Raw genomic sequence first — 14863 nt, 5'->3', positions numbered from 1 at the left:
CACTAATGAAACCATCATAACAGAACAGGGGTTTCAGAGTAAAACTTGGTCATCATTAACTCTACAAGTATAAAAGAAGACTTTAGGAATGAGAGCATCACTGGAAAAACTTACTGCATTCTGGCATCATGAGATCCTATGTTCAACAACACCGAGGAAAAAGAACACTTGAACTTTGGGAGTTTCAAATTCCGTGGAAGCCTTTGCGCAAACATATAATGCCCCCCTCCCCACAGACACCCATGTTCTGCATGTTAGGGAGGAGTGTACAGCATTGGAGGCCAGGGAGACTCTACGTGGTCCCTCACTTACCCACTTTGCTGTTGAACACAAGAATTCATAGCATCCCAAAAGGGCTTTATGCATCTCCATTATTGGGTCTACATATTTATTAATGAAGTAGAGTGTGTGTTTTATTTTGCTAGGTTCTCATTATAAGAGAAAGAAAGATATTAATGTTTGAGGGTAAGATTCTCTCCTGTTCAGCCCTAATTGAGGATCTGAATATTTCTATAACACACTTGCCACAACAGCTTAATGCCGAGTTGATGGACACTGTTTCATAATCATAAGCACTTCCATATCGGTCTAGTAAATAATTAGATATTTTAATCCCATATTACAGCACTTTCTCTGCTTTCTTTATTTAATAATACAGAAGACATTCAAATATGTTAACCAATTTTTGAAACATTTACAGTTCAGATAAGGGCCCTTAACTTAGGTCTGAATCACCGTGAAGATATTAAAAGAATATATTCAACTAGTGCAAGCATTTACTGTAGGGTGAATGGTACTAGCTAACTGGAAAAAGTGGCAATAGGAGCATATGTTATCACTTTCAGAATTATAAACCAGCAGGAAACCAACAAAACATCAGTGCAGTGCAGTAAGTGTAGAAACCGATACAAAATCAAGAAATTAACACTAATGCTCCTCTTCCGATACTTAAAAGAAAGCATGAACATTGCATTATAACTACAATATATTTTGGGGACTTACATGTTCGCTATGCATTTGGATACCTTCTTAACTTAGAGTAACCATATTTTGCTTAATGATGCCTGAGATCAAGGAGGAAGTTTTCAGCTCCCAAATCTGCACTGATTTTAACCACTGATTTCAAAACTGCACTGATTTTTTGGAATCTCCAATAAATACCCAGTATAAGTACCGTATTTTTCACTCTATAAGACGCACCAGACACACCTAATTTTTGGAGGAGGAAAACAAGAAAAAAAATATTCTGAATCTCAGAAGCCTGAACAACAAGAGGGATCGCTGTGCAGCGAAAGCAGCGATCCCTCTTGCTCTTCTGGCTTCTGGGATAGCTGTGCAGCCTGCATTCACTCCATAAGATGCACACACATTTCCCCTTACTTTTTAGGAGGGAAAAAGTGAGTCTTGTAGAGCAAAAAATACGGTATGTCAGAGAATTGTAATGGCTTTTGCCAGTCCACCATTTTATTCATTGTTACCCAATCTAGTACCCTCTAAATATTGCTGGACTACAACTCCCATGATGCCTAACAATTGGCCATGCTGGCTGGAGGTAGTGGGCACTGCAGTCTAAAACATTTAGAGTGCACCATGTTGGAGAAAGCTGGTTTTGGTTGCATCCACACCGTACATCTAAAGCACTCTTATAACACTTTTACAGTCATGTCTCCCCCCCCCCCCCCAAATCCTGGGAACTACAATCTGTTGACGTTGCTGGGAATGGAAACTCTGTGAGGGGTTCTCCTAACAACTTTCAGCGTCCTTAAGCGAGTTATAAGTTATGCCGAACGAAACAGGTCTTGTGAGTGATTTGTGGAAAGGTGAATAATTAAGATAAAATAGCAATCCTCTATCCTTTTCCCTGCTCCCTTTCAAACACAATTTATTGTAAATGAGAAACAAGTATTCTTGTCATAGCTGAGAATCTTCTGAGAAGCACACATGATCCCTTAGAGTGACAGCAATTAAATATGCAAGGAAGGGGTAAAGAAGAATATAATAAACAATCTTGTGTTGATCTTGCAGATACTTTTGTATCCAAAACAAGAATATGAATAATTGAAGGTGTAATTGAGTAAGCAGTTGATGAGAAGCTCAAGGGGGTGAATTTTTTTTAACGTCTCCCCAAGATATAATACTTGAAGAACACAGAACACACTGAAATATTAATTTATATTTATTATTTATTTGAAGTGTTTTTACTTTGCTCTTCAGGCGAAAAGGCTCCCAGAGCAGCTCAGAAACAATCAGTAAAAAATAAGACAGTCTCTTCCTTCAGGATCGTCTTCTAAAAGAAATGATACAAAAGGATAAAGGGATGAGGAAGGAAGAGGAAAGCTGGAAAACTCAGACAACAATTCTTAAGGTTCCTTAGTAATCCTTATGACCAACTGGAATGGAAGCAGTTCAGGAAAAGAAGTTGGCCTTTCAGCAGATCCCAGAGTGCCCCTGATTCCCTTTGCTGCAGCCTGAAAGAATGACTGCTGCTATGTGGACAGTTGGGAGAGCAGAGAAGAGGTTCACCAGAATTAGACAGAGCCACAGGGCTTCCTAGCCTGGGAAAGACGTTGCATGGTTTGGAAATAGATATGTCCATCCTTAGACATGAAATGGTGGCATTAGATGCCCTATGTATGAGCATCCCCTGTTTTACACATCCCCATATGCATATTCCTTGTAATGTGAAACTGCCACATTTGCTGGAGCCACCACCATCTCTAGAATTCCATCAGCAGAACACAGCACAACAAGCATGTGAACTTTCCTCAATGCAACTTGCTTGAAGGCTTCTCATATACTTCTTGTTGGCCACTGTGAGAACAGAATGCCGGGCAAGATGGGTCTTTGGTCTGATCCAGCAGAGCTCTTCTTATGTTCCTAACTATGGGCAAGTGTGAGACTGAGCATGTTCAGATGTAGAAGCCCACTCTGCCAAATAACTGTCCATTTTTTAAAAAAAGTAAATATTCTATCAAACAGCTTTGTAGAGTACCATTGTGGAATGATAACAATTCAATAATAATTCACCTACCTTCAGATGTGTTTTGGTAAATCTGGGTAGTATCTTTTTTTTCTGGGAGTTTCTCTTGGAAAGCTGTCATCTACACCCTTTCTTGGAAATTGAGTAATTGATCAAAACTGGGGAGTAAGAAGGAGTCAAAATTGAAACAGAAAATATTTTGATAATATTCGTATGAGTCACCTTGAGCATGATTTGAAGACAGGAAAGTAAGTAAGAGGGGGGATGCACAAAAAAGATGTAGAATGATCCAAGAATGCTTCTTCTCCCCTCATTTTTATCCACACTGGAAATTTAGAATCTTTATTCAGATTTTGAGAGGAAATAGTTCTTCCGAAGCATCTTAGCTGTATTCTTACTGATCGTGTCATTTGCTGTACATCCTTCAATGGAATGATAAGCTAGGAGCCCTAATAAGGAGAAATTATAAATAAGAAATAACCACAAAGCTATATTTCCTGTTTGTAGAATATGCTTCCTCTTTCTCGCTTTCAAAAATATAGTTATACCTATCTGAAGAAGTGTACATGCACACGAAAGCTCATACCAATAACAAACTTAGTTGGTCTCTAAGGTGCTACTGGAAGGGACGCAGGTGGCACTGTGGGTAAAACCTCAGCGCCTAGGACTTGCCGATCGCATGGTCGGCTCCCGCCGTTCGGTCCCAGCGCCTGCCAACCTAGCAGTTCGAAAGCACCTCCGGGTGCAAGTAGATAAATAGGAACCGCTTACCAGCGGGAAGGTAAATGGCGTTCCGTGTGCTGCGCTGGCTCGCCAGATGCAGCTTGTCACGCTGGCCACGTGACCCGGAAGTGTCTGCGGACAGCGCTGGCTCCCGGCTATAGAGTGAGATGAGCGCACAACCCTAGAGTCTGGCAAGACTGGCCCGTACGGGCAGGGGTACCTTTACCTTTACCTTAAGGTGCTACTGGAAGGATTTTTCTGGAGTAATTACTGGAAGGATTTTTGTTTTGTTTTTTTGTTTCAAAAATATGTCACATAGACAGTGGCAGCACTAAATAGTACATCTCATTACTATCATGCAAAAGAGTATAGGTGGCAGGATACAGGAAGGAGGGGGAGCAGTAGCAGGCAGACAACCAAAGCCCAGCTAGGGATGGGCAAATCTGTCAATTCTGGTGTCCCCCCCCCCCCGTCCCCAAGGCTTAATTCCAGTTATTTACAATTCACATCATCGGCAGTTTAGTACACACATTTTTAACACATTATTGTACGCACTTTTGCCTAACTCAGACTTTTCCCTGTATATTTGTATATTTTCATCAATATATGCATTTTAGTGTGCACCTTACGCTAGTATTTGCATCATTGATCACAACACTTGGCTGGAGAAATGCATTACAAAATTCAGAGAAGTGCGAATTTCCAAGGTTGACCATGTTGCTGTTGGAGTACAGCTGCCGGGTGTGTGTGTGTAACTGATGTGGCTTCTCCTTTAAATGTAAACTAAATTTCTTCTACATCCCTACCCAGAACACAGCCATTTCTTCCCTTTCCCATCAGGAAAAATATCTCAAGTTCTAGATAAAGTTGGCTTGTGGGACAATAACCCTTCTCTCATCACCAAGACAGGCAGCTTGTATTACTCAGAATTCTTCTTTTTAAAAAAATGTCTAGGAACTCACAGTCCTTCAGTCCTTCAGTCTGAGCAAGTTTGGCATTGCTTGCATTTATGAGAGTGAGACTAGACATTCAGACTCTAGCTCCAGGGTCTGGTCTTTAATAAGAACTCTTATCTAATGACTGTGAATGAGCTCCAGAGATGTTGCATTAGTTGGGTTAATTTGTCTCTCCAGTGCCATCACACAGGCTGGTGGTGAGCAGATGTGCAAGGACTGGCACATCTCCTAGGGCAGAGCTGAACAGTCAGACCAAGGAGATGCTTTGGGATGAATTTCAACCCCTAAACTATCATATCCAATTGGCCCTTTTTATTGCTAGTTGCTTGAACTGGCAATGGGTGGGATGGCAGGACAATGCGCTCTTCTGGTCTTTTATCAAGTTACAGTGGAGTGGCCTTTCAGACATCTTACTGTTCCTACCCATTGGACTTCAACTAAATCCTTCTATTTTTATAGGATTGGGAAGGATTTTTCCTGGACAGCTACAGTTGGCTCAATAATGTGGTTCCAGGATAATTTGTTTTCCTTATTCTGAGTTTGCAAAATGTGTTGGGGATTTGAGATGACGCACAGCTTTCATACGTGGTCATGGTGGGGGGTCACCAGTTGGGCCTGAGTTCAATTCAATAGGAAAAGAAAGGCGAGGGTTTAAATTCAGCTCCAAAATTGAATCCCCCTAAGTACATAAAACTTGGGTGGGAAACTTTTTAACACAAGGGCTGCATTCCTTCATGGGCATCCTCCCAGGGGCCACATGCCAGCAGGGGGCAGTGTCAAAGGTAAAATGGGTAGAAGAGCTGGTATGACTTTTACGCTATATAGTAGACTGCATGGGAACACGGGTGGTGCTGTGCTGTAAATCGCTAAGCCTAGGGCTTGCTGATTGGAAGGTCGGTGGTTTGAATCCCCACGACAGAGTGACTTCCCAATGCTCAGTCCCTGCTCCTGCCAACCTAGCAATTCAAACGCACGTCAAAGTGCAAAAGTAGATAAATTCGTACCACTCCGGCATTTCCGTGTGTGCTCTGGTTTCACCAGAAGCGGCTTAGTCATGCTGGCCACATGACCTGGAAAAGCTGTCTGCAGACAAACGCTGGCTCCCTCGGCCAGTAAAGTGAGATGAGCGCCGCAACCCCAGAGTCGTTCGCAACTGAGCTTAACTGTCAGGGGTTCTTTACCTTTTAGTAGACTGCATGCCAGCCATGCCAAAGTCAAAGCTGCTGCTGCTTCCCTTCATGAGGAGGTCTCAGGGTGGGTTTCCTCCATCCAGTCAAAGACTTGACAAGGACAGGTTTAGGAGGGATGTGAGGCATGGCAAGAAACCCATGAGCTGTATAGAGAGGCCTGAGTTTTTCCACTTCTGACTTAAATAGTTCAACATGGGAGATGGATCCATTTGGTGTCATGGAAGCTTCTTGCCACTTTTTTTAAAACTATCTTTATCTTTCACCCGTCCTTCATCAGCTGATCTTGGAGTGGGGCAAATGCAACAATTCAAGCTCAACAAAAGAAAAAAGAAACTGCATCTAATTATATCAGAGAGAGAGGAAACACACTTCTAGCAGTAAGCCTTACTAACTACAATTGAATATCCTACAAGTGCTTGGACAAACAAGTAAGTTTTTAGTTTTTGCTGGAATGAAGGAAGAGCTGGAGCAGAACATGCCTCAGATAAGGTACCACAAATGGAGCAGGATCACTGAAAATGTCCTCAGGTGATAGTTTCAGCTAATAAATTGTGTGTTCATAGTTCTCTGCTCAAGGAATGATTTTAGTACATAGCTATCTTCCTAGGTTACCACAAAGCTTAATAAAAGGTTCATTGTGATCACATTATTTTGAGATGGAGCATAGGATTGCAGACTGACTCTGTTATAAATGTTTTGCTGTGCTGTCTAGTGAACTGAGACATTTTTATATCCAGCTGCTTTACAGCAATTAATGCAAAAGTCCAAAATAAAGGTGGGGGCTATTTGCATGTATTTTGTTTTTCTTCTGGTCTTGCCTGCAAAGTGCCAGAGATAAAAATTCAACCTGGCAGCAGATGAGAAAATAGTCAGTCTCTTCATCTCTGTTTTGGAGGGGAACATGAGATCTCATTATTCAACCAATTCTTAGTGGTAGATATGCCTTTTGGCTAGCTTAGTCAAAGCAACCCTAATTGGGTCCTGTTTTCTGTTCTTAAAATACTTTGGGGGTTTTCTTAAAAAAAATGTCTGGGGAGCCACTCCCTGGTTGATATTGGAACAATGCAGGTCATTGTTTGGCTGCTCAAGCAATGAGCAATACAAGCTTATCATGAATATTTGGCAGACTGCCACTTGAGAGCCTAAGAGCTCTTTTTTCTTTTTAAGCAGAGATCTGATTTGGTCAGAAGGAGTAGTTTATGAGTAGTTTCTGACACCGATTGCTTGCTTGTCTCCTGTTATGCCTTCCAAGTTCTATTTCAGAGCTCATGCATTTTATTTCTGAAGTCACCTTTATGCCATTTCATTCTTACTCTGTACAGACCGATGGCTGTCACATTGAGAATGGAGCAAGATTATTTTCTCCTGCTCTGGAGGCTAGGACCAGTACCGATGGCTTCAAGTTACAAGAACGGAGATTCTGACTAAACACCGGGGAGAGCTTTTTGACAGTAAGAGTTGTTTGACAGTAGAACAGACTGCCATGGTGGACATTCCTTCCATGGATGTTTTAAAGCAGAGGTTGGATGACCATTCATCATGTATGATCTAGTTGAGATTCCTGCATCACAGGGGGTTGGACTGGATGACCCTCAGGCCCTCAGGCTGTGACACAACAACCTGCTCCCTTCTTAAGGTGGAACAGAAATATCCTAACACTTTCAAACTCTACAATTCTATTATTCGATGGTTTTATGTTGGTAGGCTGATAGAAAACAAGGATTAAGATTATTTCCCTACCTTGTAAGAGGGTGAGGGGAGGGAGAGAAAGAGATGTTTATTTTTGCACAAGTATAGGCCTATCTGACACTAAATGCCAAACTGGCTGGAGTCCTAGAATTTGTCAGTTATCCTGTGATAACAATAATTGGACTCAGCCTGATCCCTGATTTGCTTAAAAGTTGAAGAGATTAAAGAGTCATTTAAGTGAATGGGGTGGTGCTGGAGGATATAACTTCTAGACAGATCAGGGATTCTTGACTCTCCTATCTTACATCCTTGGATTAACTGGTCGTGTAAACAATTTTGCTGTTCTTTAGTCGTTTAGTTGTGGCCGACTCTTCGTGGACCAGAGCACACCAGGCACTCCTGTCTTCCACTGCCTCCCGCAGTTTGGTCAAACTCATGCTGGTAGCTTTGAGAACACTGTCCAACCATCTTGTCCTCTGTTGTCCCCTTCTCCTATTGCCCTCAATCTTTCCCAACATCAGGGTCTTTTCCAGGGAGTCTTCTCTTCTCATGAGGTGGCCAAAGTATTGGAACCTCAGCTTCGGGATCTGTCCTTCCAGTGAGCACTCAGGGCTGATTTCCTCCAGAATGGAGAGGTTTGGTTTTCTTGCAGTCCATGGGACCCTCAAGTGTCTCCTCCAGCACCATAATTCAAAAGCATCAATTCTTTGGTGATCACCCTTCTTTATGGTCCAGCTGTCACTTCCATACATCACTAATGGGAAAACCATAGCTTTAACTATATGGACCTTTGTCGGCAAGGTGATGTCTCTGCTTCTTAAGATGCTGTAAACAATAGAAGTATGTTATACATGCAAGAACAACATCTATCTATAGCCCTAGGCAATGGTGGCTGGTGTCCATTGGGACTAATAGGGCAAGTAGACCAACAGGTTGTAAGTAAAAAGTCAGGCCAGTGGGAGCAGGCTGAGGTTGGTGCAGTAGTGCTCCACACTAAAGAACCAGACTTTACTAGCCCTAGGAGGTTGTGGAGCTTCTTTATCTGTGGGATGTAAGCTCTCATCATGCATTCTTACCCCACACACTTCCAGTCTCTCTACTCTCTAAGTGACTCTGAACCTTGGAGACTGTCAGGTTTCTTTCTGCTAATGTGCAAAGTTCACATTGAGCTAGATAGTACATAGTACATTGTAACCACACATTCAGTTTACACACAGAAGCCACTTCTGAAAGGGCCTTCTGACTTACCTACAGTCAAGGTGATTCAGTAGATTTCCCCCATCTTTTTATTGTAAGATAGAGATGAAATGGCAATTCAAGTGAGGAATATTCTGTCCTAGAGCCTGAATTGTCCTCTGGAAAGGCATTCAAAATTTTAAAAGCACTACACTTCTAGGTGTTCTTGAATGACATCTGTTGAAAGGAACGGAATCGCTTAGGCTTCCTTGATTGTGGCCATGGTGATTAATGGATCGACTTTTACAACACCAAGCAATGCATAATGCCTATATTTAGATTTAAATGAGAGGAATGTAGATATGCTTGTTCCAGTTCATTTTCAGGGACGAGAATGAGTTTCTATGACTTTGAAATGCTTTTGATTTCTGTTTGTTCCTATTTACACTTCAAAAATAACTGAAACCACAAGGATTTCTTTAAACAGATATAAATCACATCTACTCAGGATCTTTATTTTGTGGCAGTGCAGTGCCCGCATGTCAAAATATTTATTTTCACTTAGTTCAATCCTGCTAAATGTGGAGGTTTACTTTGCTAAGTTAGTGTCTTGTTGTAAACACATTCTAATATAAAGGGTGGGATGGAGAGAAGATGGTTTCTGGCACTTCATATTTGCTCAAAAGCAAACCAACAACTGTGGATCAAGGAGCTTATATTTAATTGGTAGGAGCAGGTCAGTAAACTGTATAACTGGCAAAATCAACCTAAATATTAAGATGATGTTAGAATGAGAACTCACACTTACTTTTCAAATAAAAATATTTTAACATTTTGCTTAAAAAATAGATGTGTTAACAAAACATGTAGCATTCAAAATAGATAGGCAAAGCAAGCTATTCTTTGGAATCAGAAATCCTTACGCAGCTCATGACATCTCATTTGTAGAGAGCAATGTGGAATGAATGGCTGGGGATTACATAGGCCACAGGCAGTACTGGTTTCATTTGGCCTCCAAAGCAGAAGTATTAGCAGATGAAACTGCTCCCCAGTTGCAAAGCTTTCAGTACTTTTGCCATGGCTTGGGGAGATACACGACGGGCCTTTGCTTGCTGGATACAATGATCTTGTATTTGCCAGAGAACGATGCTGTGGGGCAGAGATAAGGCATCATTTCCTAAGCATGTATCTCCAATGGGCCATTCTCGATTCCTGACTTCATTGCCTAAAATGACATGTTCATTGGTGCAGCACTGAGAAATGCTCAGCATGTTGGAAGTCTCTGCTGCATAGAATGAGATGATTACTGTGTGCACCCTTTACATTATATATATAATGTTTGCGTGAACATGGTGCAGGACTGGTCACTAATGGCAAGCAAATCTTCCTGCCACCTGCTGTAGGTAGGAGTTTCAGTCAAAAATGTTCAATATATATGTAGCTTCTATGATTTACTTTTCAGGTACTGATCCTCTTAAACATGGCATATTTCTGCTATTCAGAAGATAGAAATTTAAGTGTTGACCCAGACAGTTCCTTATAAGCATTATCACATATATGCAGCTTTCCCACAAGCACAACTTTCTGGTCCTTACATAGCTGTTATTGTCAACAGGGTGAATTGGGCCACAGAAGAAAACACATGCAGTCTACTGCTGGTGATGAGCGAACTCCTTTCAGATTGAAGCGGAACTAGGCTGATATTTTCAAGAAGCCAAAGTTTGAGATTCATACACTGCCATACTCCCGGTGATATAATCAGGAACATAACATGGACCAAATATCTGTCCCCATCCTGTGGTACACAGTACCAGGACTCATTAGTCACCAACTCCTTTCCCCCATGAACTTTCTACTCCATTCCCTTCAGAATTTACCAGATGACAGAAGCACCACTAGAAATGGTCTCTGTATGTCTATCATTGCTGGTGAATGGAACTCAGAAACATCAATGTCCCAGGAACTAGGCATCATGGGAAATATAACTTCCCATAGTGCCTGAGTACAGATGTCAGGTTCCATGGAAGCTACGTGTTATAGTGTTCTTGGCAGCAGGGACTCTCCTGAGCATGACAATGTCCTGGATACCAAGATCTGTGGTTCCTACGTATGCTGAGATGCTCCCCTTTTGAGCAGAGAAGAACCTCTGAGCAAAAGGAAATTAGAAGAAAGACTGAGGGGGACAGTGACTGATTCCAAATCATAGTCATCCAGATCAGGGTTCTCCCACTTGAGTAAGTATATTTAAAAGCCATGACAAAAATCTGGAGGTAGTATCCTCAGTTCTATATCATACCCTCCAACATTTCTCTGATGAAAACAGGGACATCCCATTTCCTAATGATAATTTTACTATTTCTATCCCGCACATCTTACTGGGTTGCCCCTGCCACTCTGGGCAGCTTCCAACATATAAAAATAATAATTAAAATGACACATTTTAAAAAACCCTTCCCTATACAGGATTGCCTTCAGACGACTCAGGGGTCGGATAACTCCATACCCTCCAACATGTCTCCAATGAAAATAGGGACATCCTAAGGAAAAGACATCTGAAGGCAGCCCTGTTTAGGGAAGCTTTTAATGTTTAATAGACTCTTGTATTTTAATATTCTGTTGGAAGCCGCCTAGAGTGACTGGGGAAACCCAGCCAGATAGCCGGGGTATACATAATAAATTATTATTATTATATAAAAGAGGGACATTCTGGGATCAAATCAGAAACCGGGATGGCTTCTCTAAATCAGGGACATCCCTGGAAAATAGGGACACTTGGAGGGTCTGCTATATAAAATGTTATTGTTATAATTAAGTGGTAACATAAGAAGCTGAGGGAAGTGTGGGAGTCAGAGTGCAGCAGCTGGTCCTATTTGAGGGGGTAAAATAGCAGGGTAGAGGTGCTCTAATGTGGCTGCTTTGGTTATATTTGCTTTCCTTTGGCATTTTAAATTAGTACAGGCTCATGGAGCCAGGATGTCCTTTGTGGAACTTTGAAGATACTTCCTTCCAAAACCAGCAGGGAGCAACGTGTTGGGTCTACTGTCATGCTTGCATATATTATGGATATAGTCATGCCATGTATGCTGTATGTAATCATCAGTTGGCTGTACTTTGCTTGTTACTGTTTATTGGAAAGCAATGTGTTCTGAGCTACTGTTTATTGGAGAACAATAAAAACTGTCTCTTTGTTTTAAAAGGAGAAGAACTTCTTTGAGAAATGGCACTTAATTCACAATGCAGTCAAGCATTACAAGCTGGAGAAATCTCATATTCAAAGGTAAACGATGTTGAACTTTGACAACATCACTAAGCTGCACGCACATGAGAGGGTAGGAAGACAGATGTGAATGAAGGGCAATAGAATCATTCCCCTATTTCAGGCTTCCTCAAGCTCGACCCTCCAGATGTTTTGAGACTACAATTCCCATCATCCCTGACCACAGGTCCTGCTAGCTAGGCATCATGGGAGTTGTAGACCAAAAAGATATTGAGGGCCGAGTTTGAGGAAGCCTGCCCTACATTGTTTTAGTTTTAAAGAGAGGTTGAAGTCTCAGGATTGTAAAACACATATTCAGTGCCATTGGTGGACAAATCTAGGCAAAGAGAATGACAGACTTTTATTTTAGTTTGGATACTATATTCCTTGATGTAATGCAAAGCACCACGAATGCCACTATTTCTGCAATAATTATTCCCATGTTTCCAAAGGCTAAAATGAATTAGATGAATTAAAATGAAACACAGAAACAGAAAACTACCTTAAAATGCTTCTGCTGCCAATGACGCCACCATGGAATCAGGAGATGGTATCCAGGGTCCTCTGCCTGCCGCAGGAACTCCAGTTGAAAAATAAAAGGTCCACAAGGAGTGGGCCTGCCTAATTTCAGCCAGGAGGGAATTCCACAAGATCAGGCCCACAATACTGATGGCATGGAGAGTATCATTTTGCATACAGAAGATCCCATATTCAAGGCTGTCATATCCAGGCCGGGGTGAGAGAGAGACCACTGTCTAAAATCCTTCATAGCTGCTGCCAATCAGGGTAAAGGTAAAGGGACCCCTGACCATTAGGTCCAGTCGTGGCCGACTCTGGGGTTGCGGCGCTCATCTCGCTTTATTGGCCGAGGGAGCTGGCGTACAGCTTCCGGGTCATGTGGCCAGCATGACTAAGCCACTGCTGGCGAACCAGAGCAGCACACAGAAATGCCGTTTACTTTCTCGCTGGAGCGGTACCTATTTATCTACTTGCACTTTGACGTGCTTTCAAGCTGCTAGGTTGGCAGGAGCAGAGACCGAGCAATGGGAGCTCACCCCGTCATGGGGATTCGAACCACTGGCCTTCTGATCGGCAAGTCCTAGGCTCTGTGGTTTAACCCACAGCGCCACCTGCATTGCTTGCCAGTCAGGGTAGACAATACCAATAGATGGATCAATGGTCTGACTCACCAGCTTCTAAAGTTCTGGTGGCCCACAAATCCCTTGGGTAGCAGTCCTCTCTTCCTGCTCTAGGGAGGGCAGATAGTGAATTACTGGGGTGCACTTCCTGAAACCTCTTCCATCCGCTGCTATGGAGGCAGATATGCCTGCTGGGTGAGCTCTTTGGCTTTCAAGTGCCTTAGGGGCCGTGCCAGCTGGTCACTGTCTCCTCATCACCTATGTTGAGAAAGGACAGCGAAGTTTGTGTGGTGAGGCCAGCCTCTCCTTATTCCTGCTGCTGTCCCATCCTGTGCTTCGCTTGCTCCTTTTATGGGGGCTGGGGCTGGAGCCTCACACAGCTGCAAGCAGGCAGAACCAGGGCAAAACCCCGTCTGCTCCCATTTCTACCAGATCCAGGCCAGTAGGAGTGTTGCCACCTGGCTCTTGTGGTGGCAAAGTTTCACCTATTTTACCATAAAAGAGTTAGCATTAAAGGGAAGCTGAGTGAATTAGGGAATGAGATAGCACTCACTGGAGTACTTCGGGTTTTTGATTACTGAATACTTTAGACTCCTTTGGACAACCACAGCCTTTAGGGAGCCATAATTAGATTCTTATTGAAGACAAAAAGGGTTTTAAAGCAACCTAATGAAGGTACTTAAAAATGATGGAAAGAATGGGAGACAGATACTGTTCACACCATGTAAAAGTGCTAGTAAAAAGCAAAGGAAACTACAATAAGATACCTGAATAGCTAATATTCACTCAGAAGCAACAAGCAGAATTTGTTGTTGTTTGTTTTACAAATTAAATATCACCACAATACATTCACTTCGTTTCTTCCTTGCAATAAAATACAGATATTATGTATTTTTTAAAGCATATTAAGTTGTTAAGCAGACCACACTATGGTCACATCCACACCTTATATCTTAAGTACATTTAAAGGATATGGCTTTTCCCAAATAATCTGTGAACTGTCTTTTGTCCCTCACAGAACTATGCTTCCCAACACCCTTAACAAAGCACAGTTGGGGCAGGGAGTCATGTGCTTTCACTATATGGTATGAATGTGATGATATTTAATTCATATTAACATATATTTCCAATACTCTATACTGAAACTGGAGCTGTGCTCAAAGAGCATCTCAAAATCATCCATCCTATTAGTGGACAGAGTTAGAATTTCATTAAATTTCTCCTAGGGAATTTCAGAGAATTTCACTTAGTGCCATCTTTGTGGAAGTTTTCCATTCCAAGTGAAAATCAGGCTGTTTAGTTTTTATGGTTCAGGTTGATACAACACCTGTATTTTAATTGTGTTTTTACTTTGTAATATATTTGAAAATAAATGTTATGAAGTGGTCAGATAAATTCACTGCATAAATAAAGTGTTCTGGGATTCGTGGTTTTTTTTTTTTTTTTTTTTTTTTTTTTAACAAGTTCCTATCTTGATACTATTTGTCCTGAGAATAAGTAGCTGGAAAACGCTGTGGAGTTACTGTGGTATTGCCTATACTAACCCAAAGGCCAGTAGATGGTGCTGTGCGAGGAAGTTTTGCAACTAGGAAAATAAAGTCCTGGCTCTGTTAATTCTACATTATGTCACACTGGAGGCTACCAATGCCCCCTTATGGTGTTCTCACACAGCACCACAAAGCAGAAAGAGGAACACAAGGAACACTCAAAGAATGCTAAAAGGGCCAATTCCCACAGCTACAGTGTTCATGGCT

General features: G+C 41.9%; 1 long non-coding RNA gene across 1 annotated transcript; it reads right to left on the bottom strand.

The window, feature by feature from the left end:
• Positions 1 to 2158: 2158 nt before the first annotated feature.
• LOC310676560 lies at positions 2159 to 8939 on the bottom strand. The gene is made up of 3 exons (XR_014510617.1): positions 8787 to 8939; positions 3032 to 3138; positions 2159 to 2287 (listed from the first exon to the last, which is right to left on the bottom strand). It is a non-coding gene; the product is annotated as an uncharacterized lncRNA (long non-coding RNA).
• Between the last annotated feature and the right edge of the window lie 5924 nt (positions 8940 to 14863).

This window comes from Podarcis tiliguerta (genome assembly GCF_965153285.1).
Source record: "Podarcis tiliguerta genome assembly, chromosome: 4".
Classification (NCBI taxonomy): domain Eukaryota; kingdom Metazoa; phylum Chordata; class Lepidosauria; order Squamata; family Lacertidae; genus Podarcis; species Podarcis tiliguerta.
Note: the sequence above shows the minus strand (reverse complement) of the source record. Positions and strands in the feature narration are given on the sequence as shown.